The sequence below is a fragment of the Neofelis nebulosa genome, chromosome 7 (genome assembly GCF_028018385.1).
Source record: "Neofelis nebulosa isolate mNeoNeb1 chromosome 7, mNeoNeb1.pri, whole genome shotgun sequence".
NCBI lineage: Eukaryota > Metazoa > Chordata > Mammalia > Carnivora > Felidae > Neofelis > Neofelis nebulosa.
In genome coordinates, this window is record NC_080788.1 from 13,934,907 (window position 1) to 13,962,857 (window position 27,951).

Here is a 27,951-nt window from a genome sequence, read left to right on the forward strand (position 1 = left end):
ACCCAGGCGCCCCAAGCTTTTTTTTTTTTTTTTTTTATGTTTATTTATTTACTTTGAGAGAGAGAGAGGAGGGGCAGAGAGAAGGAGAGAATCCCAAGCAGGCTCCACGCGGCCACCATGGAGCCTGATGTGGGCCTCAAACTCCCGAACTGCAAGATCATGACCTGAGTCAAAATCTAGAATTGGAAGTTTTATCAACTGAGCCACCCAGGTGCCCCTGATTAAATCGCATTTTTGAAATCAGGTTTTCTTTTGAAATGCACTTTATATACAATAATACACACCCATTTTAAATGTATGGTTGAATTAGTTTTGATGAACATGTGCACCCAGGTAATTATGCCCCTAATTAAGATAATAAAACATCAAAACATCAGGGCGCCTGGGCGGCTCAGTCGGTTAAGTGTCTGAATTCAGCTCAGATCATGATCTCATGGTTGGTGAGTTTGAACCCTACATCTGGCTCTGTGCTAACAGCTCAGAGCCTGCAGCCTGCTTCAGATTCTCTGTCCCCCTCTCTCTCTGCCCCCTCCCCCACTTGTGTGCTTATGCAGGCAGGCATGCACATTCTCTCTGTTTCTCTCAAAAATAAACATTAAAAAAAAAGATAATAAGCGTGTCTGGGTGGCACAGTCAGGTAAGTGTCTGACTTTGGCTCGGGTCATCATCTCACAGTCACAGTTTGTGGGTTCAAGCCCTGCATCGGGTTCTGTGCTGATAGCTCAGAGTCTGGAACCTGCTTTGGACTCTGTGTCTCCCTTTCTGTCCCTCTGCAGCTCACACTCTGCCTCTCTCTGTCTCAAAAATAAATAAAACATTAAAAAAAAAAAGATAATAAAACATTTCCATCATTTCAAAACGTTCGCCTTTAGCCTGCTGTAGTCAATCTACCCCAGATACCTCCACAGTATCAGGCAATCACAGTTCTCCTTTCTGTCACTATTGATTAGTTTTTCCCATTATATATATATATATATATATATATATATATATATATATATATACATATATTCTGATATATATGTATTTTATTTCCTTTTATTACCTTATTGCACTGGTTAGGACCTCCAGTAAAATTCTGATCATAAAAGGTATAGACAGACATCCTTGCTTTGTTCTCAATTTAAAGGGAAATGTACTTTATTTTAGCATAAGTATATATATATATATATATATATATATACACATTTATATATATATTTCCCATAAAACAGATAATCATACGGCATATAATCATTTATGTGTATGTGCCTCCTTTTGCTCAGAAGAATGTTGTTGAGGTTTTTCCATGTTGTATACATTAGTAGTTCATTTCTTTCAGATGTTGGGTGGTATTCCATTGTATGATTATTTAACCACTATTAATACATTTCTTGGTCGATGGGCAATTAGATTGTTTCTAGTAAGGATAATATAAATAAAGCTTATAAAATTTGCATCCAGATTTTTTGTAGGCATATATTTTCTTTTGGGGGGAGATATCTAGAAATGAAATTTCTGTGTCCTCTGTGAAGTATTCCTTTACCTTTGTAAGAAACTACCAAAATGTGTTCCAGAAAAGATGTACCATTTACAACTCCCGCCAGCAAATGAGACATTCAATTGTTCCACATCTTCAATACTTGTTAGTCTCAGACTTTTTAATTTTAGCCAGTCTAGTATATGAATAACGGTACCTCATCGTGATTTCCAATTTGAATTTATTTGTGACTAATGATGTTGAGCATTTTTCTTTTCCTTATTGACCATTTCTTTTTTTTTTTTTTTTTCTGATGGCTGTGCAAATGTATGCGCCACATATTATTGGGTTGTTTGTCTTATAATAGAGTTTCAAGAGTAACTTAACCATTCTGGATACAGAATGCAAATATTTTCTCTCAGCGTATGCCTTGACTTTACATTTTCTCAATGGTATCCTTTGAAAAACAGAAGTTTTCTTTCTTCCCTCTTTGTCTCCTTCTTTTTTCCTTTATTCCATTCTTCTTAATTACTTAGAATTAAAAAGTGTAGAATAATGTAATCATCGAAAAATAAAGATAGTTTGATTCTGATATATATGTATTTTATTTCCTTTTATTACCTTATTGCACTGGTTAGGACCTCCAGTAAAATTCTGATCATAGAAGGTATAGACAGACGTCCTTACTTTGTTCTCAATTTAAAGGGAAATGTACTTTATTTTAGCATAAGTTATGGTGACAGCTATAGATTTATTATATATGTCCTTTATCTGGTTGCAGAAGTTTCTTACTATTCCTAGTATGTAGAGGCTCTTTATCACGAATGAGCATTGGATTTTGTCAGGAGTTCTTTTCTACACCTGTTGAAATAATATATATTCTTATTTATTCCATCAAAATAAAGAATTACATTGATTGATTCCAAACGATAAACCAACCTTGTGGCCCTGGAGTAAACTGTAATTGAGACTCATGGTAATTTTTATACATTGCTGAATTGGATTTGCAAATAGTTTGTTAACGGTTTTTTTTTTTTTGTTTGTTTTTTTTTTTGGGACAGAGAGAGACAGAGCATGAACGGGGGAGGGGCAGAGAGAGAGGGAGACACAGAATCGGAAACAGGCTCCAGGCTCTGAGCCATCAGCCCAGAGCCTGACGCGGGGCTCGAACTCACGGACCGCGAGATCGTGACCTGGCTGAAGTCGGACGCTTAACCGACTGCGCCACCCAGGCGCCCCTGTTTGTTAACGATTTTAAAGGTATTTTGATAAGGGATATTGATCTCTAACTGTTCTGTCTGAGAGTGTCATTGTCTTGATGAAAAATCAGGATAGTTCTGGCTTCATACAAGGAGTTAATGACTTTGATTTTACTTTTTCCTCTTCGAAGTGGAAATTAAAGAATCAAAAGTGTGAGCATTTTTAAGGCTTTTGATATACATTACCAAATTGCCCTCCAGGAAAACATACCAATTACCTTCTCACAGCAATATATAACAGCTCTTCCTATATCTTCCATAATACCAGGAAATATCATTAATTTTTTTAAGTGAAAGATGAAAATGATCTCACATTAATTTGAATTTCTTTGATCACTAGTGAAGGAGAATATTATTTTTATATCTTTATTGTTATCATTTGCATTCTTTTGAGAATTGGGTATCCACATTCTTTTTTTTTTTTTTTTTTCAACATTTATTTATTTTTGGGACAGAGAGAGACAGAGCATGAACGGGGGAGGGGCAGGGAGAGAGGGAGACACAGAATCGGAAACAGGCTCCAGGCTCCGAGCCATCAGCCCAGAGCCTGACGCGGGGCTCGAACTCACGGACCGCGAGATCGTGACCTGGCTGAAGTCGGACGCCCAACCGACTGCGCCACCCAGGCGTCCTGAGAATTGGGTATCCACATTCTTTATACTTCTTATCATGGGTATTCCTCCTTTTCTTTCTGATTTAAAAGGGCTCTTTATAGATTAAGCATGTTAAGAATATGTAGCAAATATTTTCCCAGCTTGTTATTTTCTCAACTGAAACCCCTAAGAACACAGATGGAACTAATCTAAAAACATCGAAAATGACAATACATGCTTTCTACATACAGGGACCCTTTCAAAGTCAGAATCTTAGCTTCAACATCTGCATCCCTGGATTCACAGGTTAATTTTCCCTTGTGAAAACAAAAGTAATGAGTATGTGTCTTGAGGACAGATATAAAGTCCCCCAATAGGACTTGGCCTCAGATAATTTAAGGAGAGAAGGTTTATCTTTGACCACCCCACCTGAGCCCACCCTTACTCTTTCCAGTGCCTTTTTACCAATCACTTATGTCAGTATCACCACCCACCCCGGCCATGACCCTCCACACCTCATTTGTGCTCTGTCCTGTATGGCCCAGTATGGGATCACTGAAAGAGAGCTGCACTTAGTACCAGAAAGTCTGAGTTTCAATATCTTGACTCCCAACTTACTCCTGAGACCTTAAATAAATAATTTAGACTCTCTGAGTCTCAGCATCTTCATTTGTAAAGTGAGGAACATAATACCTGTCTTATCCACTCTCTCTGCTTCGGGGGAACATAATAGGATATGAATACAGTTTATCAAACAAATTGCAATGGGATTGTAACACCTTGATTCTCTCAACCCATCAACATACCCATTTAACACTCTAAGAATTGGAAAATAGACACAAGGCCAAAACCTGGCAAAAGGATTTAAAGTCACTCAAGTGTACGGTAAGTTTTGATAGGCTTAAAAAAATGTGGCTTGAGTAAGTCAGTTATTACTAACTCTCTGAGGGTTATTATTTCACCACAGCCAATTCTGACTTCTTGATGACTGAGTCCGTATGCACAACTTCTACCTGTGCATTTAGGTGGGAGTCTCTTACCCAGACCAGGTCTTCAGTGAAGTGGGACGCCATCTTGTTAGACTTCTTTTCCTTTCTCAGACAATACTGACGAGCACAGGGCAAGAGGGGAAACCTCATTCGTGGAATTTGACAGTACTGTAACTACTTGGAAGTAGCTAGGTACAAAGAACCAGATGGGTTGTTTGGCTAGAGGTCGCTCACTGGTAATCGAAGGAAAGTCTTTGGTCTATAAGCAGAACTCAAGTCTTTACATGTCACTGATGTTGCTGATATTTGAAATCTGTTGCTTGCCCGTCTTGCCTCATTGACTCACTCTTAGAGCTGGATCGACACAATAACCGGTTTCTAAAATACTCTCACCATTCAGGGGTTAGTCCTGAACTGCCGGACCCAAACCATTTGGGGAGCTACATTCTAAAGCACTCCTCAGGACGCCTGGCAGCCCAGCCAGTAAAGCATGCAACTCTTGATCGTGGGGTCGTGAGTTCAAACCCCATGTTGGGTGTAGAGCTTACTTAAATAAATAAATAAATAAGCAAACAGACACACAAATAAATAAATAATAAAGTGCTCCGGACATCACCATTTATCACCTCATCGATGGTCTCAGCTCAACTTTCATCCCCGATGAAGCATGAAGAAGTACTTTTCTTTTGCTCTCTTCCCACCCCTGGCCACACTGTCTCAAACAGCCTCAGTCAGTTTTCAAAAATGACCAGTTGTGGTTTTCTCTTGATTTTCCTGACTGCCGATGACCTTGAGCATGTTTGTCCTATGCTCATTGGTCATTTGGATTTTCTCCCTTGGAATGTATCTATGGAAGTCTTCTTGGGTAGATTATCTCAGGCCGTCCCGAGTAAATACCTATCCCTACTGTCCTTGGCCCCAATCCAACCTCCTTTGATGTAAATCCCGGTGGTCACCAATCACAGTGGGTCCACGCCAGCCTTGTGATAGACACCTGGCTATAATCCCATCTGCAGAGGAGAGCACATTTCCTATTTGAATTGTGAGAAATCTCGCACACATAGAAAAATCACTAAATAGATGGGTTAAATGTACAGGTGGAAATGTACACATTAAAAATCATTATTTACAAAACACCCAAGTAACGATGACGTGGTTGAAGAAATAAAGCATTGCTAACATCCCAGACACCTTCCTGTGTGACCCTCCCTTCCTAGTGTCTCGTTGTTCTCCAAGACACAAGCACTATCCTCACTGTCGGAATCCTTTCCTTGCGTATCCTTAGAGTTTAGATCAGGTGGTCAGGAAACATTTCCTGAAAAGGACCAGATGGTATATATTTTAGTCTTGGAGGACAACGTATGGTGTCTGTCTCATATTCTCTCGTGTTTTTTATTTTTTCCCTTTGTTCTTCTTTTCCTCATTTGTTTTACACCACCCTTCAAAAAAAATTTTTTTTAGCGTTTATTTATTTTTGAGACAGAGAGAGACAGAGCATGAACGGGGGAGGGTCAGAGAGAGAGGGAGACACAGAATCCAAAGCAGGCTCCGGGCTCCGAGCTGTCAGCACAGAGCCCGAAGCGGGGCTCGAATTCACGGACTGCGAGATCACGACCTGAGCCAAAGTCGGACACTTAACCCACGGAGACACCAGGCGCCCCTACACCACCCTTTTAAAATGTAAAAACCGGGGCGCCTGGGTGGCGCAGTCGGTTAAGCGTCCGACTTCAGCCAGGTCACGATCTCGCGGTCCGTGAGTTCGAGCCCCGCGTCAGGCTCTGGGCTGATGGCTCGGAGCCTGGAGCCTGTTTCCGATTCTGTGTCTCCCTCTTTCTCTGCCCCTCCCCCGTTCATGCTCTGTCTCTCTCTGTCCCAAAAATAAATAAAAAACGTTGAAAAAAAAAATTAAAAAAAAATAAAAAATAAAAAAAAAAATAAAATGTAAAAACCATTCTTAGCTCGGGACAGAAGCCAGGCATGGCCCGTGGGCTATAGTTTGCCATTCTCTGGTTTAGATCCTGAAACCATATTGTTTCTTTTTTGACTGTTTTTTTTTTTATTGCATATAAGTGGAATAATAAGAGAATCTTCAACATTATACTTGTAAGGCTTATCTCTGTTTTCCTATAGAGATGTTCTTCCTTCATTTTCATTGCTTTAAATTTTTTTTTTCAACGTTTTTTATTTATTTTTGGGACAGAGAGAGACAGAGCATGAACGGGGGAGGGGCAGAGAGAGAGGGAGACACAGAATCGGAAACAGGCTCCAGGCTCCGAGCCATCAGCCCAGAGCCTGATGCCAGGCTCGAACTCACGGACCGCGAGATCGTGACCTGGCTGAAGTCGGACGCTTAACTGACTGCGCCACCCAGGCGCCCCTGTTTTCATTGCTTTATAGCATTCCATTGTCAGAATTTACCCATTTTTAAAAATCCATCCTACCATGTATATTTCAACTGTTTCAACATTTTCGCGTTTATAAAATAAAGTGACTATAAATATTTTCAGATGCCCCCTGGGGCACATGTGCTAATTCATCTGGAGCATATGCTGTGGAATTTCTGAGTTTAGTGTCCACCTCACTAAAGCCTGTTTTCCAGCAGGGTAGTAAATATTTTTCACTCTCACAAACAGTGTATTGGAGTTCCCATTGACCCACATCCCTGACAGCACTTGGTATCGACAAACTTTTTTCATTTTTGTCAATCTGTGTCCAATTTGTATTTCCCAAATTGCCGATTGTGGTTTTGTTTTAACTTCCTTGAGTGCTAATGCCGTTGAACACATTTTTTCTTCTGTCTGTTGATCATTTGGATTTTCTATTTTGGAATGCGCCTAGTGAGGTCTTTTTCTTGGGTAGACGGCCATTTTCGTATGGACTTGTAAAGTGTTAAAATATACATATTCGACATAATAGACGCCTAGTGAGGTCTTTTTCTTGGCTAGACGGCCATTTTCGTATGGACTTGTAAAGTGTTAAAATACATATACTCGACATAATAGACTCTTTGGTTTTAGGCATCAACAACACTTTCTGCCTGCTTGCGGCCTGTTTGTTCCCTGTCTAGGGTATCTTTCGATAGACAAAGTTTTCAATTATAATTTGGTTGATTCCCTTTATGATCACTGCTTTCTCTCTTTTTTTTTTTTTTTTTTTTTAACTGTCGGGGGCAAATGAGTTTTGAAAGTATGGAGAGCCAAAGAGCTTTGTTACATGACCCACGTAAAAGAAGCGGGAAAACTGCCTTCTCTGTTTTCATCCCTTGTGTCTTGGTAGCCATGCAGTTGCGTCTTGCTCACCATAGTACGATTCATGAAGTCCAAGGCCTGAATCTCCATGGCAGAGTCATTGCACTGTCCTCAGCTAGTGCCTCTCTAGGTACTTTGTCCCTCTGTGTTTTTCCTTCCGTCTTAAAGAAAGTTTGCTCCTGGCTGTTGTATGGAAACCAATTTGACAATGAATTTCATAGAAAAGAAAAGAAAAGAAAAGAAAGGAAAGGAAAGGAAAGGAAAGGAAAAGAAAAGAAAAGAAAAGAAAAGAAAAGAAAAAAGAAAAGAGAAAAAGAAAGTTTGCTCACAGTGGTCTGCTAGTCACCACGTTGTACCTTAAAGATCTTCACTTGGAGCCTCTGGACTGGCAGATAGTTTTCATCTTCTCCTTCCTTTTTTACATCCTGGTTCCTCAACCACAAGGACTTGCCTCTCTCTTTGAGGTTGGCATTGTCGATCAAAAATCCATCTTTCTTCTCTCTTGGCTTCTAGGATGCCCAATTTTTCTCTCTTCCTATAGGTTTTGTTTTTTTCTTTTTCTCTACATCTACCACTTTTAATATCAGTGGTACTTTGCCCTTTGGGATACTTTGCCCTTTTGAAATCTACTGATTCTTGTCCCTGAAAAAATATATATATACATGCAAATAAATACGCTTTGGATAGGGTAGGCTTCCATTATTTCACATGGTCCTCACAACTGTGTTGTTAAACATTGACATATTTATTTTATAGATGGGATCAAGGCATAGGGACTTTAAATGACTCAAAGACAAAAACTGGGTTGGAAAATGGTAATGGTGTGAGGTAGCCCATGATGAATCAATAATCGAATCTTGTGGTTCTGTCGCTAATCACAGAAATGCTGACATGGCAAACTGGCTGATGAAAGATTGCAGTGATGATGAACCCCATCAACAAACTATGTTTAATTGCACTCAAGGAAAAAAAAGAATGGGTGTAATTCCTGGAACAATTGCACCAACTTATGCACCTTTTTTTAGCATCGGTCTTTCCGTATCAAGTATGGCCATTCAAGATGTTGATCTCTGTATATTTGCACCTATTATCTTAAACTCCTTTACTTATAAACCCGGCCTATCTCAATCCTGATCAAATGCTATATTCTTCCATTAATCAAGGAAGCATATATTCTTACGTTAATCAAAGCATCCTTTGTGGAGAAGGATTTGAGTCAGATGCGGTGTTATCTTTCATCCAGCCACTCATTCATTTGCTGTCACAGCAACTTGTTCACCTGCATTCTTTGCGTGTGACATACCCACCAATTAACCCATAATTTTATTTTTTTTTTTAATTTTTTTTTTTTCAACGTTTTTTATTTATTTTTGGGACAGAGAGAGACATAGCATGAACGGGGGAGGGGCAGAGAGAGAGGGAGACACAGAATCGGAAACAGGCTCCAGGCTCTGAGCCATCAGCCCAGAGCCTGACGCGGGGCTCGAACTCACGGACCGCGAGATCGTGACCTGGCTGAAGTCGGACGCTTAACCGACTGCGCCACCCAGGCGCCCCAACCCATAATTTTAAAAAGGCGTAAAAATCTCTTTCAAGGTTAAACGTATATATTTTTTTTTAAAAAATGAACGGAATCTTCAACAACAGCCAAAATATAAGAAATTTCCTTGGGATCATAAAATCTTGAGATCCCGTCAATGGCATTTCCCTGGGAAATCAGGGTTATGGCCTACAAACTAGCTTCTAATCTGTTTCCTTTCACTTTCATTTGAGACTTCCAATTGTGTTGTGGGCATGTTTCTCTTTGAGGACGGTGATGAAGCAGAAAGACAAGCCTCGGGAACTTTCTGGCAGCGATGCAGGGTCTAGATCATAAAAGTGAGGAAGGCTGGATGCTTTCTGTTGAAATAGACTGTTAAGAACTTTGTCAAAGAATGAACTCTTACTGTAACCCACACCTCATTTGTCACCCTGATGGGCTGAGGAAAAGTGACATTTACAAACTGAGAATGAAAGCACATCCATTTCACCAGTCTGACACCCTGATATAATAACTATTTACCTTGAGAAAGAGGCCCTGAGATTTCCGATTCTTGTGAATCTTCTCACTTTGGCACTTATTTTTTCACTCTGTCAAACAGCCCCAGATTAATGGAACAATTTGTTCAACAAATCATATTAGTAGAATGCACAGAGGGTAAAGAGAGAGAGGCGGGGGAGCAGAAAATTTTTACTCATTCATAGCCGTGGTATCTCTGCAAATAAAAATGTAGTTATGCCTGACATTTACAGAGGGACAATGTGAAAGGGAAAGAAGGTAATGAGTTTGGGCAGTGGAGAGATCATTCTGTACGGATGGTACTGCTCAAAGGGGAATAAGATAAAGTTACACACAACATCTAGATGGAGCTTCCTTCTACAACATATTTGTCAAACACCGCAGGATCTGCCTCTGTCGAAAAAGAAAAGAAAGAAAAAAAGCGTTTTCCATTAAAATTAAGCACCTTATGCTTTCCACGCGACACAGAGATACTCCTTGCATTTGGCAAGCCTGTATTTGGGAAGTCTCCGAAAGTTCCAGGAGCATCGTGCTACAAAAGAGACGATTCTGATGCCTCAGAAAAGAGCACGGGGTGCAGGGTTTCCCTGAGGGGCACGTGATCAGGATTGAGTTTGTTAATTCTGGTAGGCAGGAATTCACATTTCAAAGGCAAAACAGAAAGATAGAATAATCAGTTCGGATCCTCTAATTCATATGTTTCATGCTTTTGTGCCAGAAGTTTGAGTGAATATCTAGAATAGAGAGCCAATGAATATTGGCTACAACAAATATGTTTATTGAAATATATGTCGCCTATTGCTTTTCACACGCAAAAATATATGATGCCACATTTTTCCACTAACTTCCAAAGGACACTCAGAGTTGGCCGTGATGTTCATTTATTTGCATTAGGATTGTCACACTGCTATTATATCTTGTACCCACAACAGAAATTGACACTCACTTGTCCCCTGTTTCTGTATGACCGTGGCTTTGGGTGTCCAGGGAAAACACGGCTCTGCATTTTTGTTCCTTTGATTTTGCTTTTCTTTCCCTCTCTCTTTCCCGCTACCCTCCTTTCTTTTCCTTCTTTTATTATTTTTTTTCTCTCTCTCTTCTGTTAAGGTTCTAGACATATTTTTGAGCCACAGGAGAAATCCCAAACGCCTCCTGATACAAGTGTAGGTCCTGGAAACCCCTAACTTGGAAAGAATATTTTCTCTTTTCTGGGTTGGAAGTTTCAGTTGGTAAATGCAGCCACCCACCCACCTCCCACCCTTTTTTTAATCCCAGGTTTATTCTAGAAACATGTCAGTATAAAAATGACCTGTTCAAATCATTAAGGAACGACACTAGCTCAACCAAAGATTCCTTTCCAGTCGTGTTTCAATAATAAGTCACAATACGCAGCCTCAGCATATCACTGACATGGCTGCATCCAAGGAAAATGAGAGCCCTAATCTTCGAGATTCACTCCACAGGAAAATATTTTGTTTCACAAAGTTCAGGCCACTTTTTTAATGCTTATTTGCCCCGCTTTTCATTAGTAAATATTTTATCAAGGAAGATCAAGTTATTACATGTTACTGATCAGGAATTTGAGGGCCCCAATGAACAGGAAAATACTTGTTACGCCAGATATATAGTGATTGTTTATATTTGTATGTATGGGTGCACGCACATATTTGTTTTACAGAAAACATATGTTCATGTTAGAAAATTTGAAATCTATGTAAAAAATAAAAATTATAAGTCTCTTCTCGGTGTGTAAGTATATACGTGTGTATGTATGTGTGTGTGTGTGTGTGTCGGGGGGGGGTGTCGGTCTGTCTGTCTTTCTGTCTGTGTATTTATCCATACGTATAAGGGTCACAGATGATTGTCTCCAGTCATCTGAAATAAGCGGAGATGTGTTTTAGGGATACACGTGGCCTTGAACTTGTGGCAGTGAGGGGGGCATATAAGCTCTGATGACTTAATGCATTACAGGTGTGCTATTCACGCAAGAAACGGTCCCATGCATGAATTCAGGGAGCAGCTGTCCTCCTCTCAGGATCTTCTGCATCTAGCCCGTGTAAAAGAAGAAAGAGAAGAGTCCCTCTTTTATCCTACAGATTGCGGCCCGGGGCTAACATATATAATTTCTGCGGGTACACAGAGGACAGGAAAGATCCCTGGCTGGCCAGCTGCCTTCCAGGGACAACGAGCCATTAGGGAAAAGAAGGTACCCAGAAAGTAACTTCTACAACCTAACCCTCTGGCTTATTTGTTTGCCCGGCTCTGCTCTCTACTGATACATCCACTTACTCACTGTTCATGCTAACTCATAATTTGGGTTTGGCCTGACATGTTAGGGTCCGGATTCCCTCCTGGTACCTCCCTCCATTTTGGTAGAACTTCAGCGTGTACTCTCAACTGCAGGTCCCTTCCGTTTTCCGACGCGACTTGCAGAGAGAGAATCTTGCTGATGTCACCCATGACCGGCTGCTTCTGCTGTCTGTCAGTTGGTGTCCCTATGTCTGGTTTACACCACTAATCTGACGGGTTATGCCTTTATTTTATCGTGTGGGGTGGGCGTGTGGAGGTTGACTGAGCATGAACTTGCTGCCCTTGCTGAGGTTTTCCGTAGAAATCATTCTGGCCACCCTTGAGGTTCCTTATCTACTATACATTGTATTGTCGTTTGCTCGTCTCCCCCCCACCCCCGCTTTTCAAATATCAGATACAGTGTAATGCAAGACTTTATGCTCGCGACAGACTGAAAACATCCCACGTTCCGTGTCACCTTAAGGAAAGCAGTAAAACCCACGAGTATCTCTATTTGGTTCCTGAACCTCCTGCCTCCTTATACCCCAGTGGCGGTCCTGGTCGCAGATAAACATCCCTTTCTCCATGTAGACACAGACTTGCTGTTATGCATTTCAAAGTGTAGTTCCCTTCTTCAGTCTGTAGCCGCTTCAGGGAATCGAGTATGTCCGAGTTAGTAGGAAGCATTTTTGATTCACGGTGGTTGGTGTCTTTGAAAAGAAGGAATCGCTGCATTTGGCTTGTCCTTGGAATACGTTGCTGCAAATCAGGAATGATGGTCATAATTAGAGAGACATTGAGTTCACCTATTTTGATACCCCTTATTGATAGGGACCTTTTCCTGAATGTGCTTTCTGCTGGGCGCCGTTCGGAGCCGAATTTTGGGCTCCCTTTTTTTTTTTCACTTTCCAGAACTTTCCCAGGTAGACATTTTAATCTCTGTTCAGATGAGGAAGTGGGAGTTCAGAAGGATTATTTTTCTTGTTGAAGGGCCACTGCTAAACACAGGACCTGAACGTTAAATTTAGTTCTGCCTCTAAATCCTGTCTCCACCCTAGCTCCTCAATGAGTATCTTGTATTCTGTTGCTATTTCCTGTCCCCTTGCCCACAACAACTAACAGAACGCAACAGAGTATGGAACCAATCAACATTTTGGGAACATCAGATACAGTAGCAGCGCTGTGGCAAAGACTACCTCATTTATTTCTGCCACAACCCTGGGAGGTAAATACTATTCAACCCATTTTATGGAAAGGAAAACTGAGATTCAGAGCGTTGAGTAACTCGCTGGGGCCACAAGCTTTACGTGGCAGCATCCAGGATTTGAATGCAGATGTCTGGGCCCCAATTTTGGGACTCTTTCTGACATGTCCCCAACTTCTTCCCTGATTAATAACAACAGTTCAGAGAGAGGCTCCTGGGGGGCTCAGTGGGTTAAGCGTCTCTCGATTTCGGTTGGGGTCATGATCTCATGGTTGTGAGATCAAGCCCTGCGTGGGGCTCTGAGCTGACAGCACAGAGCCTGCTTGGGATTCTCTGAACCCTCTCTCTGTGTCTGCCCCTCCCCAGCTTGCATTCTCTCTCTTTCTCTCTTGAAATACATAAATAAACATTAAAAAAAAAATCAGAGACAACAATTGTTTCACATTTGCCTCCCACTATACTAAGCTCTCGGGTTGTGCTCCATTTATATAGTGAACAAATTAATGAGTTTTGCTTCTGCATCTAATGGTGAACTAAAGGTGTCAGCAATGTGTTTTGTTTGTTTGTTTGATTTTGGCCGTTTTCCCCTCATGCTTCCCTTTTGACTTGTGTGACTCTTAATCAGGAGGCTTGATTAAAGGTAGCTTTCAGAAAAAGATAACACCACGATTCTCACGCAGCTACCAATGTGAAAACACACGACAGAACTTATTTTTCTCCTATGAAACGAAGGAGGCAGGCAGAGTGCACCCCGGTTCACAAAGTCAGAAGACCACAAATGTATATGGCATATACACCGTATGCACAGATATGTAAGAGGATGTTGAGATCGACTGCAAACGGAAACAAAAACGTTGTTCCACAAAGGTGATGGTAACGCTAAATGAAATTTTTACTGGCTAGGAGAGAATTTGCAGTAGTATCAGTAACCTACAAGGCATAGAGTTGTCAAATAGCTCCAAGACAATGAAGAGGGCTGGAATGGGGCAGTCAGGAAGGCCAGGCTATACATGCTGCATATTTTTTCTTTATTGAGATACATTTTATTTTCCAACAGGCCCTTGGTGTAGTACTGAGTAGCTCATTTAGAGCATTATACGCACTCAAAGACAACCCGTTTGAAATGCACACAACGCGATAGTCCCATCTATAATAGATTTATAAATGAATGGAATGTTCTTTTCTACCGTATGCCCCGATTCTGCGAGGTGGTCTGTGTAATTAACATCGCTGTGGGTCTGGCGGAAGACCATCACAGAGAAGCTCACCCAGGCACAGAAAATGGGTCTGAAACGCTTCCATCCTGGAGAGGGCAAGGGTATCAGACCATCCTGGCTTCTGGATCCTTCTAGAGTCAAGCTGCCTTGCCCTTGGCCTGGGAGAGAGACGGGAGGTAGCAGGGCTCTGGCCTGCCTTCTCACAATTACATTTTTGTTATCTCAGTGGTATCCAAACGAGATTGAACAGCCCCAACTATACACCAAATGGGCCGAGGAAAGAAAAAAAAAAAATCATACAACGTTCAGTGTGCGCTCTAATTCCCAACTACAATCGCTTAGAGGTTAAAAAAAAAAAATGGTGTTTTTTGAAATCCTGTAATTATCTTGTAAACAGCAACCTTCTATTGATGTGTGCCCCCTTGTGTGTGTGTGTGTGTGTGTTAAACACGTTAATTCGTAGAAATTAACATTTTTCCTTCGGCACTGGATTTTCTTTTTTTTTTTAATTGACCAGGAGGCCCATCGGTGCACGTGGCCTCGGCTCTCCCAGAATTGAGAATGGCTAGGTCGTACCCTGGCCCCAGGCCAAGGGCCATTTTCCCTGGCCAGTCGCGGCACACGGGGTCAGGCTGGGGGTCCTCTGGAGTGCACTGGCCGGGGACACCCGGGGCGCGGCCCCCGCACCCCGGCCGTTCGGGGAGGCTGGGGCAGCGTCCCTCCGCAGGGCGCGGCGCGCAGGTGCCGGCGGCGCTGCGCATCCCGCGGGGCGCGGGGAACTTTCACTGGGCGCGCAGACAATGGGCCGGGGAAGGGCCTTATCGCGGCGCGCAGGCCTTCCCCGAGCGCGGCGGGCGGCGGCGGCACTTCCGCGGGCCCCGGGCCGGCCCCCCCGCTCCCCACACCCGGCCGCCCGCCGCCCCCCGCCGCCGTCGCCCGCCGCCCTCCGCTTCCTCCCGCGCTTCCTCCCCGCGACCCCGCGGCCCCCGGGCGAGGCGCGGCCGGCGGAAAAGCTTGGTGGGGTGGCCGCGGCAGCGACACGCGCGGCGGGGCCCGGGAAAACAAAGGGGGGATGTGTGCGGCCGAAAGTCCGGAAACGGGGCGCCGGTGGGGGGCGGGGGGGCCGCGGGCCGGGCGCTGGTCTCCCGCCCGGAGCCTATTGTTTGCCGAGCGCACATCCACACGCGCTTAACAAGAAATTAACACATCCTGCCGCCGCTTATCAACCCATCCACAGCCAAACAAACAGCGCCGGGCTCTTGCGCCGGGAGGGAGTCTAATGTGACCGCCAGGCCCAGGAATTCTATCCCCAGCCCATCCTAGAAGTATCCCCCCTTTGTTTCAACGCTGCCTTTGATATCATTTATGATTCTCACGCTATTACTGAGCTTTTTTAAAAAAAAAAAAATGTGTTATTATTGTTGGCGGGGGTAGCCTTTAAATTTCGTAAGGGACAACGTTCTGATTATGCTCCCAGTAATTTCATGATGACGGTGATGATGGCGATGGTGATTCGGGTGCCCATACTAACATTCATTTGGTTTTAAAATGTGTAGGCACTACTCTGAGCACTTTATACGCGTTAATTCTTCACTCTCCGTAACAACTCTGTGAGTTCCCCGGTATCGTTATCTTCGTTTTCTAGACGAGGAGAGGAAGACACAGAGGAAAGCAGCCCCCGTCGTGTGGATGGCAACCTAGGCTGATAGTTCCAGAATCCACCCTCTTAACTTCTGAAATGATGTCTTGCACCTTAGTTTTTCACCTCTGCGTTGCCTTGGTTTTGATTTTCATTTTGTTTTCAGCCCTGAAATAAAGGACGTTTCTCAAGGCCATGCCCTTGCCCAGTCAGGAGCTGGTTATCTAGGGAATCGCCTAACAAAGCAAAAAATCCACAGATCAGAGGAGCAAGGACTTAATTAATTATATGTTTTATCTTTTTGTTTTTTTGTTTTCAATTTAATTCATTTATTTTTGAGGTGGGGCAAAGAGAGACAGAATTCTAAGCACGCTCCGTGCTGTCAGCGTCAGCCCAGAGCCCATTGCGGGGCTCGAACTCACAAACTGTGAGATCATGACCTGAGCCGAAACCAAGAGTTGGAGGCTTAAAACATACTGAGCCGCCCAGGTGCCCCAGTATATGTTTTTTCCTTATTAATGATTTCTTACACTTTTTAGGACTTAGGCTCTCTCTAGAGTTTCAATGAAGGGTTGTGGAATTCAAATGCAATTTGTCCTTTCTATGAAAGTATATCATGTCTATGGTAAGTGTTCAAATGGAAATCAAAGCCAAAAAGCACCAAAGTATTTGAAACCAATTAATTAATCAACGGGGATAATGAGGCTGGAGTTTCGATTTTCTGATTAATCCAACTTGGGCAAAGGTGATCTAAATCGCAGTTTAGTGAGTCTGTTTTGTATAAATCTGGACTCCGCGTGTTGGGACAGAGAAATGACAACTCAGTCTCCTGTGTTGTTCCAGCCGGCCTCTGATAGCTGTGGAGGTCACCCCAATTACCTTGTGCTGACTTCTCACTAAGGTCCAATGAATACTCTTTGGGGACAGAGGAGGCACAGATGAATAAGACACTCCTTATACCCAAAGCAATAAGTCACTGGCTTGCCAGGAAAGATAATAACCAATAACTAAAAATTGATGTGGTAAGTGCTATATGATATGAAAGAAGAACACGGATGAGAGATCAATACTTTCACCTTGGGGTCAGAATGCTACAGAAAGTTCAAATGTTTCAAAACACTCTTATCTTCTATAAACGGTCTAAAAAATCATTCATTCAACAAATATTTATTGAATCTCATTGTGGCAGACGCAGTTACAGTGACACAAAACAGGGGTGCCTGGGTGGCTCAGCCGGGTAAGCGTCTGACTTTGGCTCGGGTCATGATCTCACGTTTCGTGGGTTCGAGCCCCGCCTCGGGCGCTGTGCCGACAGCTCCAAGCCTGGAGCCCGCTTCGGATTCTGTGTCTCCCTCTCTCTCTGCCCCTCCCCTGCTCATGCTCTGTCTCTCTCTGTTTCAAAAATAAATAAACATTGGGGCGCCTGGGTGGCTCAGTCAGTTGAGCTTCCAACTTCCGCTCAGGTCATGATCTCACGGTCTGTGAGTTCGAGTCCTGCATTGGGCCCTTGCTCTGTGACCTTCTCCCGTTCATACTCTGTCTCAAAAATAAATAAACATTAAAATAAATAAATAAATAAGTAAGTAAATAAATAAATACAAACAAACATTAAAAGAAAACAACACTAACAGAATGTTGGAGGAAGAGAGAAATGAGTTAATAGATAGATAGATATAGATATAGATATAGATATAGATATAGATAGATGTATAGATACATCTCCCTTCCCCCATTAAGTGGCTTTGCTGTATGGACAACAGATTTGAGAGATGCTCTATTGTTGGAAAGCTATTGTATTAGTTTAGCTCTGAGAGGAAGGATGTTTGATTCAATGAGAGCCCAGAAGGTGGCGATGGAAAGGAAAGGCCAGTTGGGGTGATGGGTATTTAGGAAGTTGTGATGGAAGGGAAATAGATATGACAAAGAGGACATCAAGTGTCCGGCCTATGACACTAGATGGAGAGTGGAGCCATTCTTGAGTGGAGGGAATATAAGGAAAAGTCGGATTGCAGACCAGGGCATAGTGCTGAGTTCAGTGTTCGGTATGTGGAGTTTCAGGTGCCGTGGAGTGAGTCATCAAGATGTCATCAAGTAGATATGGCAGGGCTATTTTTGCTCAGAATGTGACTTCTTTAAAGGAACCTATTAAATCTCCATTAATACTCCACCTGACAGCTTTTCTGACCCTCAAGGATCTTGCCATTCTCTGAATACATGTGGGTCTCTCCCTACCCACTGCTGCTATGTGTCTTTTCTTGTTGTTTCTTATTTGTTCCAGAAGATTCCGAAGGTAGATCCACTCTAGGAAATAAAGAACCCGGTCCTTATGCCAAATGTTGCTTTTCATGGAACATGTTTCATATTCCTGGTGGATATTTTGGGTCCTTGATATCTGAATAATAGAGTAAAAATGTATTTCAAAATAAAGAAAAGGGCAAGAGTTAAGAGGGAGGGAAAGAGAGGAACACAGACGGAGGAGGACTGCTGATAATTATAACTGTCACTTGCTGAGTTTGCTACTGGACAGCCATTTGCCTAAGCCATCTCCATATTCGCAAGAGCCCTTTGAAATCAGAATGATTTTGGCTTCATTCAGACGAGAAAATGAGGCCCAGAGAGGTTAGGTTAAGTTGCTTAGACCACACAGGTATGAAGGGGCAGAAACAAAACGTGAATTCACGAATTCTGACTCTAGATGCCTGCCATCCTGCTGCCCAGTTAGGTGGGGGGGGGGGGGGGGCAGAAGAGGAACAGAGAAATTGAGGAATTGCCCATAGAAAGTACAGTGAAGAGAATCACAGACAGAAAAATAGGGCAAGAAAGGCAGAAAAGGATATAGAAACCTGGAACCTATTGATTGAGTGGGGTAGATAACTCATAGATTCATGTGGGGGGACCTGACTGACATGAGAGTTAAATGACCTAGCTGAAGGAACTAACACCCCTTGCTTGGCATACGGTAGGAAAGTATTTCATTGGCTTCTAGTTGCTTCTTTCCTTCCTTCCTTCCTTCCTTTTTCTGAATTATCCAGTTAGGTGGATTATTCTTGCTGAACTAAGCACATTTCTCACTATGTTGTAGCGCTAAGAAATATAGACCCAGAAGTGAAAGTCTGTTCACCTTAAATTGCTTCTGTGCAGGGTGTGTGTGTGTGTGTGTGTGTGTGTGTGTGTAGACCATACATCTGGTTAGGTGATTTCCTCTCTCCAGTAAGGATATGATGTGTGGATAGAACTAGTCCCCCCTCTTTATTACCGTGTGTCAGTGCTGTTCCGTCTCAACAGTAGAACTCACATTGGGGTGAACGTGTTATCAACCAATATTCTTTGAACTCTGCATCTCCCTTTATGCTTTCTGAGTATACCGATAAGAAGGTAAAGAGGGGAAAATCAGAGTTCATAGTTTTCTGTTCAAAACCCAAATGCGAACTCACTAGTTTTAAAGGACTCTATTTCCTATTATTTCTTAAGACCTGCAGTGTATTTGAGTTCAAACATGGCCACTGACATTAACTTATCACCCAGTGAAGACTTTCCTTTCTATAACGTTGCAGATATGTCTTCATAAAGCTCTGGGTTGATAGGAAACCTGAAAGTCATCTGGGCTAACCTTCCAACTGAGGTTAGATTCCTGAGTCTCTTCTTGGAAATGCGTGTGAAGAAGAGTTTACTATTTTTCAGGACATCCCTCTCATCAACAGAACTCCAATTCAAATCCAAGAATGTGAGGAATTTGAAGGAATTTCAATAGCTATCAAGTATTACCTGTCCTTTCCATAAGACCGCTGAGACTTATCATGTATGCTGCGTGAACTCCTTCCATAACGGGACCCTCACCATTGTGTGAGACAAGCCCAGTTTTCTGTTTGTTTGTTTTTTGGTCTTTGTTTCATTTTGTTTTGTTTATGAGTCTCTCAAATCACTTAAAATTGTTCTTTGGATCTCCTCCCATACCTAAAAAACACTTTTCTGTAGACCATGCATCACCAATTTCATCCACCATCCCTCTTGTGATAAGATTTTGAGATCGCTCACTATCTAAATTGCTGTCCTCTGGATGATTCACGAAAGATACGGAAACAAAAAAAGACACAACACTTCAAGTATTGTTCACAAATACCAACTAAGGGCTCAGAGAGTCAGGGTTCATCTTGACTGGACGTGTTCATAGTTCAAAACCATTCCTTAGCCATCCTCCAGGGTAGATCATACCTTTGGAGTTCAATGAAATATCTTCTGGGGCTCAATTAAGCTAAAAAAAAAGTTCTTGAATCTCACTACTAAATTTGTTAATCTGGGTACTCAGGCTTTTAAAACACGGCCAAAATGTGCATGGTTAATTTGTCTGGCTGTTGATACGTTACGTGCTTGTTTTCGTTTTATATCCATTGACGCTGCAGACATACATATGTCTGGTTAACTAAAAGTCTTGGATTTTTTTTTTTATTGAGGCATAACTGACATACAGTGTTATATTACAGTCTCAAGTCTATGACATAATGTATGTGACATGTGCATTGTATACATTGAGAGACGATCACTACAATAGTTCTAGCTAACAACTATCACCATACATAGTCACGGAATTTTTTCTCGTGAATGAAAACTTTTAAGATCTACTCTCTTAGCAACTTTTACACAAGCAGTACATTATTTTTAACTGTAATTGCCATGCTGTACATTCCATCCCCATGAGTTCTTTATTTTGTAACTAGGAGTTTGTGCTTTTTGACCCCCTTCACCCATTTCATCCACTCTGACCCCAGCCCATGGCAATCGCCAATCTGTTCTCTGTATCTATGACCTTGTATGAGCTCGGAATTTTTTATTTTGATTGGTGGCTGGTTGGTTGGTTTTAGATTCCACATATACAAGAAATTATACAGTACTTATCTTTTTCTCATTGACTTATTTCCCCCTAGCATAGTGCCCTCAATATTTGCTTCTTTTGGTATTTTTTTAAATATATTTTTTTGCTTTTGTTTTTTGTTTTTTGTTTTTTATTTTTTGCTGTGGTTTCTTGAAAACTTTATTCAGCAGAGTCCCCCAAATGATTTTTTAAATTTTTTTACAGTTTATTTATTTTGAAAGAGAGAGAAATGAACCAGGGAGGGACAGAGAGAGAGGGTGAGAGAGAATCCCAAGCAAGCTCTGCTTTGACACAGGGTTCCATCTCAGGAACCTTGAGATCAAGACCTGAGCCGAAATCAAGGGTCAGATGCTTAGACCGAGTCACCCAGGCGCCCCTCTCCCAAACGATTTAAACAGCTACATATATTCTCTCTGTCTCTCTCTCTCTACGAGTGTGTGGAGATACAGACATAGGTATAAGATATAAGATACAAATACTATGCTGGCAATTTAGAGTATTTCTTGAGTTACCACTCATTGTCTACTTGTGTTTTAACTAAAGTTTATGTGGAAAAAAAAGCATGAAATCTCGCCTTTGGCAACAGCATGGATGAACCTTGGATTTTTTAAAATTTACTTTAAAAAATTAATTACAGAAAAATTCGCTCTACAATGCGCACTTCATGAGTTTCCACAAATGTGCACAGCCAAGTAACCTCCCACACAATGAAGGTACAAAACAGCCTGTCACCAGAAACATTTCTCTGTACCACTTGGTAGCGAACACCCAACCCCTCACCACCACCGCTCCTGGCCACTGCTGGTGTATCATTTTTTCCTAACACTGTTCTTTGCCAGAACGTTATATGAATAGAGTCATGTTCCTGTTGTAGCAATTCTGGATAAAACTGCTATAAATATCGTGCACGGAGTTTGTGTGGGCATAAGTTCACATGTCTCTCTGGTAAATACCATAGCGCAGTGAGGGGTTGATGGATCATATGGTAAGTAGATGCACAACCTAGTAAGAAACTGCCAAACCATTTTCCAAAGTGACAGTATCATTTTTCATCCCGACCAGCAACATAGGGAAAGATAGCGCTTGTATTCTTTATTGTGTTTTCAATGTCTGTGGGATCAATAGTTACCACCCTCTTTATTCTGATACTGGTAATTTATGTCTTGTCTTCTCTCTTTTTGTTTGGTTAGCTCGGCTAACCAGAGTGATACATTTGCTATTGTTTTCTGAGGAATAGCTTTCAATTTTGTTGATTTTCTTTTTTGTTTTCTTGTTTTCAATTTCTTTGATTTCTTTCCAAATGGGTATTTCCTTTCTGCTTGCTTTAGATTTGGTTTGCTCTTCTTTTTCTAATTTCTGGGGGTTGTTTGTCTGTTTGTTTTGTTTTTTAGAGAGAGAGAGCACATGAGTGGGGGAGAGGGGCAGAAATAGAGAGAGAGAATCTTAAGCACACTCCAAGCTCATCACAGAGCCCAACACAGGGCTCCATCACATGACCCTGGAATCATGACCTGAGCTGAAATTGAGTTGTACATTCAACCAACTGAGACACCAGGCACCCCTTCTCTGATTTCTTATTGATTTTAGGTCTTTCTTCTTGGAAAATGACCACCTTGCCATTATGTAATATCCCTCCTTTATTCTTAGTCATCTTACTTGTACTACAGTCTTCTTTGCCTAAAATCATTATGGCTACTCCTACATTCTTTTGATTAGTGTTAGCAAGACATTTCTCTTTCTGTCCCTTTACTTTTAACTTATTTGAGTCCTTATATGTAAAGTTGATTTCTTATGAATAGCGTATATCTGGGTCTTCTTGTTTTCATCCAATTGAACAATCTTTTTCTTTTAATTGGTGTGTAAATGTAAAGTGTTTGTTGATATAGTTAGATGAAAACTTACTATCTTTTTAATTAACTGTTTTCTATCTGTTTCCTTCATAATCTATTTCTTCCTCTCTCCTAAACCTCTGTCTTTTTCTCCATCCTTTGGTTTTATTTAAACAACTTATATGATTCCAATTTATCTTTTCTCTCAATACATCATTTGTGTTTAATTTTTTTAAGTAATTACCCTCTAGTTGTAAGATATATTTTTAAGTAACCTAAGTCTACTTTCAAATAACAGTATATCACTTCACAGATAGTACAGGTAACTTATAAAGGACTCTTCCAAATTCCTCTCTCCTGTTCCTTATGACACTGCTGTTATTTATTTTACTTTTCCATATGATATAAATACCCAAATACATTGTTACCAGTATTGTCTTAAACAGCAGTTACCTTTTAGATCAATTAAGACAAAGAAACAAAGGAATAATGCCATTTTCTGCCTGAAGAAGTATTTTTTTTACATTTCTTATGGGGCAGTTCTACTGATAGGCATTCCCTCAGTTTCATGTTACCTAAGAAAGTCTTCAATTATCTTTCATTTTAGAAGGATAATTTTGTTGGGTATAGAATTCTAGGTTGGTATGGTTTCCTTTTTCTTTTTCTTTTTCCCCCTTTTGACATTTGCTAGGTTTTACAGAAATTTCTTGCTGTTTATGTGGTTTCTGATGAGAAATGGCTCTAATTCGTATTCTTATTCCTCTGAAGGTAAGATTTTTTTCCCCCTACTCTGGCTTCTTGAAGATTTTCACTTTCTCTTTGGTTTTCTGAGTTTAATATCATATGCCTAGGTGGGAATTTTTTGTTATCCTTCTTGGTGTTCTCTGAGCATCTTACAACTGTGGTTTGGTGTCATTAATCTTTTAAAGTTCTTGGCTATTATTTCCTTAAGTATTTTTTTCTAATCTATCATCTCATTTCTTTCTGATATTCCAGTTATATATATGTTACACCTCTTAATACTATTCCATGGTTCTCAGATATTCTCTAAAGTTTGTTTCATTCTTTAATTTTCTATTTGTGTTTCAGTTTGGGAAGTTACTTTGGATCTGTTTGCAAGTTAGCTGATTATCTCTGTGGCTCTGGATTTTATTGATGAGCTTCTTGATGGCATCTTTATTTCTGTTACTCTGTTATGTTGTGTTTTTTTAATTTGTAGCTTTTCCTTTGATTCTCCCTTAGAGTTGTCATCTCACTACTTGCATTACCCTTCTAGCCTTACATTTTTGCCTAATTATTCACATCAGCTTTTTTAACACATCAATCATGTTTAAATTCCTTATAAGACAATGCCAGTATCTGTGTCATGCCTGAGCCTTGGTCTGATGCTTGCTTTGCCTCTTCAGAATATGTTTTTTTTTTTTCTTTTTGTGATTTTTTTGCTGTTGTTCTTGAAATTTGGGGGTAACAGGGACTCCAAGTCTCTAGAGTGAGAATTTATATTAATCTAGCTAAGAAGTATATTGTGTTTAAAAACATTTTTTAGGGGCGCCTGGGTGACTCGGTCGGTTAAGTGTCTGACTTCGGCTCAGGTCACGATCTCACGGTCTGTGAGTTCGAGCCCCACATCGGGCTCTGTGGTGACAGCTCAGCGCCTGGAGCCTGCTTCAGATTCTGTGTCTCCCTGTCTCTCTCTGCCCCTGTGCTCACGCTCTGTCTCTCTCTCTTTCAAAAACAAACACTTAAAATTTTTAAACAAAAATAAAAAATAAATAAAAACATTTTTTAAGTTTATTTATTTATTTTGAGAGAGACAGGGCAAGTGGAAGAGGCACAGAAAGAGAGGGAGACAGGCAATCCCAAGCAAGCTCCATGCTGCCAGCGCAGAGTCCCACGTGGGTCTTGATCTCACAAATTCACACTCATCGTGACCTGAGCTGAAACCAAGAGTTGGAAGCTTAACCAATTGAGTCACCCAGGCGCTCTAAAATTAGATCCATTGTAATGGTTGTAGTTACAGGCACCAGAGGTTTCCACTCCTTTAATGTCCTTGTTTTTATTTGCTCCTGCTTTGTAGCTTCCCTTTATACTGTTTCTCAGAAAAAGTCTATGTCTTGAAGCACTTTCTGTCATAACCTACTATTGTTATTACTGGAGGCTTGCTAATGTGGTGGTAGAGTGTAGGGGAGGGAACTAACATTTTTATCAAGTCTCAGTCTTGTGGTGGGCTATTTCTTAGAAGTATAGACTTCAGAGGTATTTTGTCCCTCCTCCAGGAGTAGAGATTTTTCTCCACATTTTTCCCATTGTCCATTACCTAGCTACCCCAATCCTAGTCTATTTCCTGAAGACTTCTCCTCTGTTAACTATGGTTGTTGATTATTTATCATTCCTTAGGTGTGGCAGGAAAGCTGGTACAGACCAGTGTGTGGGACAGAGCTTTCTTCCCTCAGCTGGGATAAAGTTTCAGAAGTGCCCTTTGGAAAAGTCCTACCCCATGGATACCAGGCATTTTAGGTAGAAGAATCTAGAAAGGTTTCACTTTGGCTTCTCTTCCTCTTCCTAGAGAGGGCAGCTTGGGGAGCATTACCTGTATTTACCATGAAAATGTGGTGGTGTCCCTGAAAAGATAGTCAAGAAAGTTTGAGATCCCACTTATGACTGTGGCCCCCAGGAGCTTCTCTCTTTCACACCTGTCTGAACTCAACCTCCTTATTTTATCCAGTCCACTCAAACACCCTTGAGATATTAATGACCATCAGTTCTACTGAGTTCAAGAACAGAGGGGCTGGAACAGATAAACCCTAGTCTGGAAAACTCTATGCACAGAAAACTATAGCTAATCCCTCCTCATCCCACTGAACAACTCAAATGAAGTCTTACTCTCTGTCCCTTCTCAATAGTAGAAACCACCTACATTGTAGTCAACCTCTCTTCCATGGATTTGAAGGAGTAGGGGAGGGAAGGAGAGACTTTCCAAGACCATTTAACCCAGAAAGTTTTTACTTTGTTTCTCTCCTAAACAAATTTCTGAGCTGCCAGCTTTTACTTGTAAAGACACCTTCACCAGAACCACTTTGTTACAACATATACAAAAATAAACTCGCAATGGATGAAAGACCTAAACATAAGACAGAAAGCCATCAAAATCCTAGAGAAGAAAGCAGGCAAAAGCCTCTTTGACCTCAGCCACAGCAACTTCTTACTTACATGTCTCCAGAAGCAAGGTAAACAAAAGCAAAAACGAGCCACTGGGACCTCATCAAGGTAAAAACTTCTACGTGGTAAAGGAAACAATTAGCAAAACTAAAGGGCAATGGCAGAATGGGAGAAGATATTTGCAAATGACACATCAGATAAAGGGTTAGTATCCAAAATATGTAAAGAACTCATCAAACTCAACACCCAAAAAACAAATAATCCAGTGAAGAAATGGGCAAAAGACATGAATAGACGCTTTTCCAAAGAAGACATCCAAATATCTCTCAGAAACATGGAAAAATGCTCGACATCACTCATCATCAGGGAAATACAAATCAAAACCACAATGAGATACCACCTCACACCTGTCAGAATGGCTAAAATTAATAATTCAGGCATTGACAGATGTTGGTGAGAATACAGAGAAAGAGGACCCCTTTTGCACTGCTGGTGGGAATGCAAACTAGTGCAGCCATTCTGGAAAATAGTATGGAGATTCCTCAAAAAACTAAAAAGAGAACTACCCTACGATCCAGCAATTGCACTACTAGGTATTTATCCAAAGGATGCAGGTGTGCTCTTTCAAAGGGGCACATGCACCCCAATGTTTATAGCAGTGCTATTGACAATAGCCAAAGTATGGAAATAGCCAAATGCCCATGATGAATGGATAAAGATGTGGTATATATATACAATGGAGTATTACTTGGCACTCAAAAAGAATGAAATCTTGCCATTTGCAACTACGTGGATGGAACTGGAGGGTATTATGCTAAGTGAAATTAGTCAGTCAGAGAAAGACAAATATTATATGACCGCTCATATGTAGAATTTGAGATACAAAACCGATGAACATAAGGAAAGGGAAACAAAAATAATATAAAAACAGGGAGGGGGGAAAAGAGACTCTTAAATAGAGACTCTTAAATACAGAAAACAAACAGAGAGTTGCCAGAGTGGTTGTGGGAAGGAGGATGGGCTAAATGGGTAAGGGGCATTAAGGAATCTACTCCTGAAATCATTGTTACAACATATGCTAACTAACTTGGATGTAAATTAAAAAATAAATAAATTATTAATAGTAATTTTTTTAAAAAGGCTCTTAACGGACCCAGCCATCCAGGTGCCCCGGTTATTACTTATATTCTAATTATCAGTACATCAAATCTGAGGTTGTTCTCATCCATAACTGTAATTCAGAAGTTCCTCAGCTTTGGCTTCACATTATAATCACTAGGAGAGCTTTAAAAGAAAAAAGAAAAACAATAAACGACAACGACAACAACAAAATACTTTCCAGAACCCCACCTTCGAATATTCTGCCTAGATAATTCAGGTTCTTAAAAGCTCTCCAGGTTAATTTCTGACCAGTTGAGAACCACGGTTATAGTTCTTTTCATGCCTCACCTGTTGTCTTTGCTAATATTAAATTCTTCTATTTTAGTATAGTGGCATTCTCTTCCTCAAATTTCAGTTTAGAGCATTCTTGTCCAAGTTAGCAAATTAACTGCCAAACATTGTCATTCTTGCGGGTTTTTCTAGATATGCTATATTTATTTCTCTGTTAGGAGGTAGTATCCAAGGGTGCAGAAAACTACCTTTTAATAAACCAACCGTATTTCAGTACAGAACTTTCTGAAGCATTTAACAATATCAGACTTATGTCATCAAGAGAGTGTTTTAGTTCATCTTTTTCGTACATTCTATGGGAACCCAGCTGACCTCTTAAATGCTGTAATATACACAAGAATCTCACACTGACGGTATGATATGAGTGACAATAAACATTTAGTTTTTTGGGATTCTTAAGAAACAAAGAAGGTCACAGAGTTCTCTTCACAGATAGTACATCATGGACCACCAGGAGATATACGGACTTAGACACTGACCAAATTGTTCAGTATAGCCAAGGATAAATTTTACAATAATGACAAATTTTAAGCATTTGTGCCATTGGACTAATGGCATAAAATAACCATCAGTGACCTCATTCCAGGAAGAAAATAAAAGTGTCCATATGATACTCTTACCTGTGTTAACATAATTGCAGCTGCATTTCAGAATGAGTGCAGGCCGATTATGCAAACCATTGCTA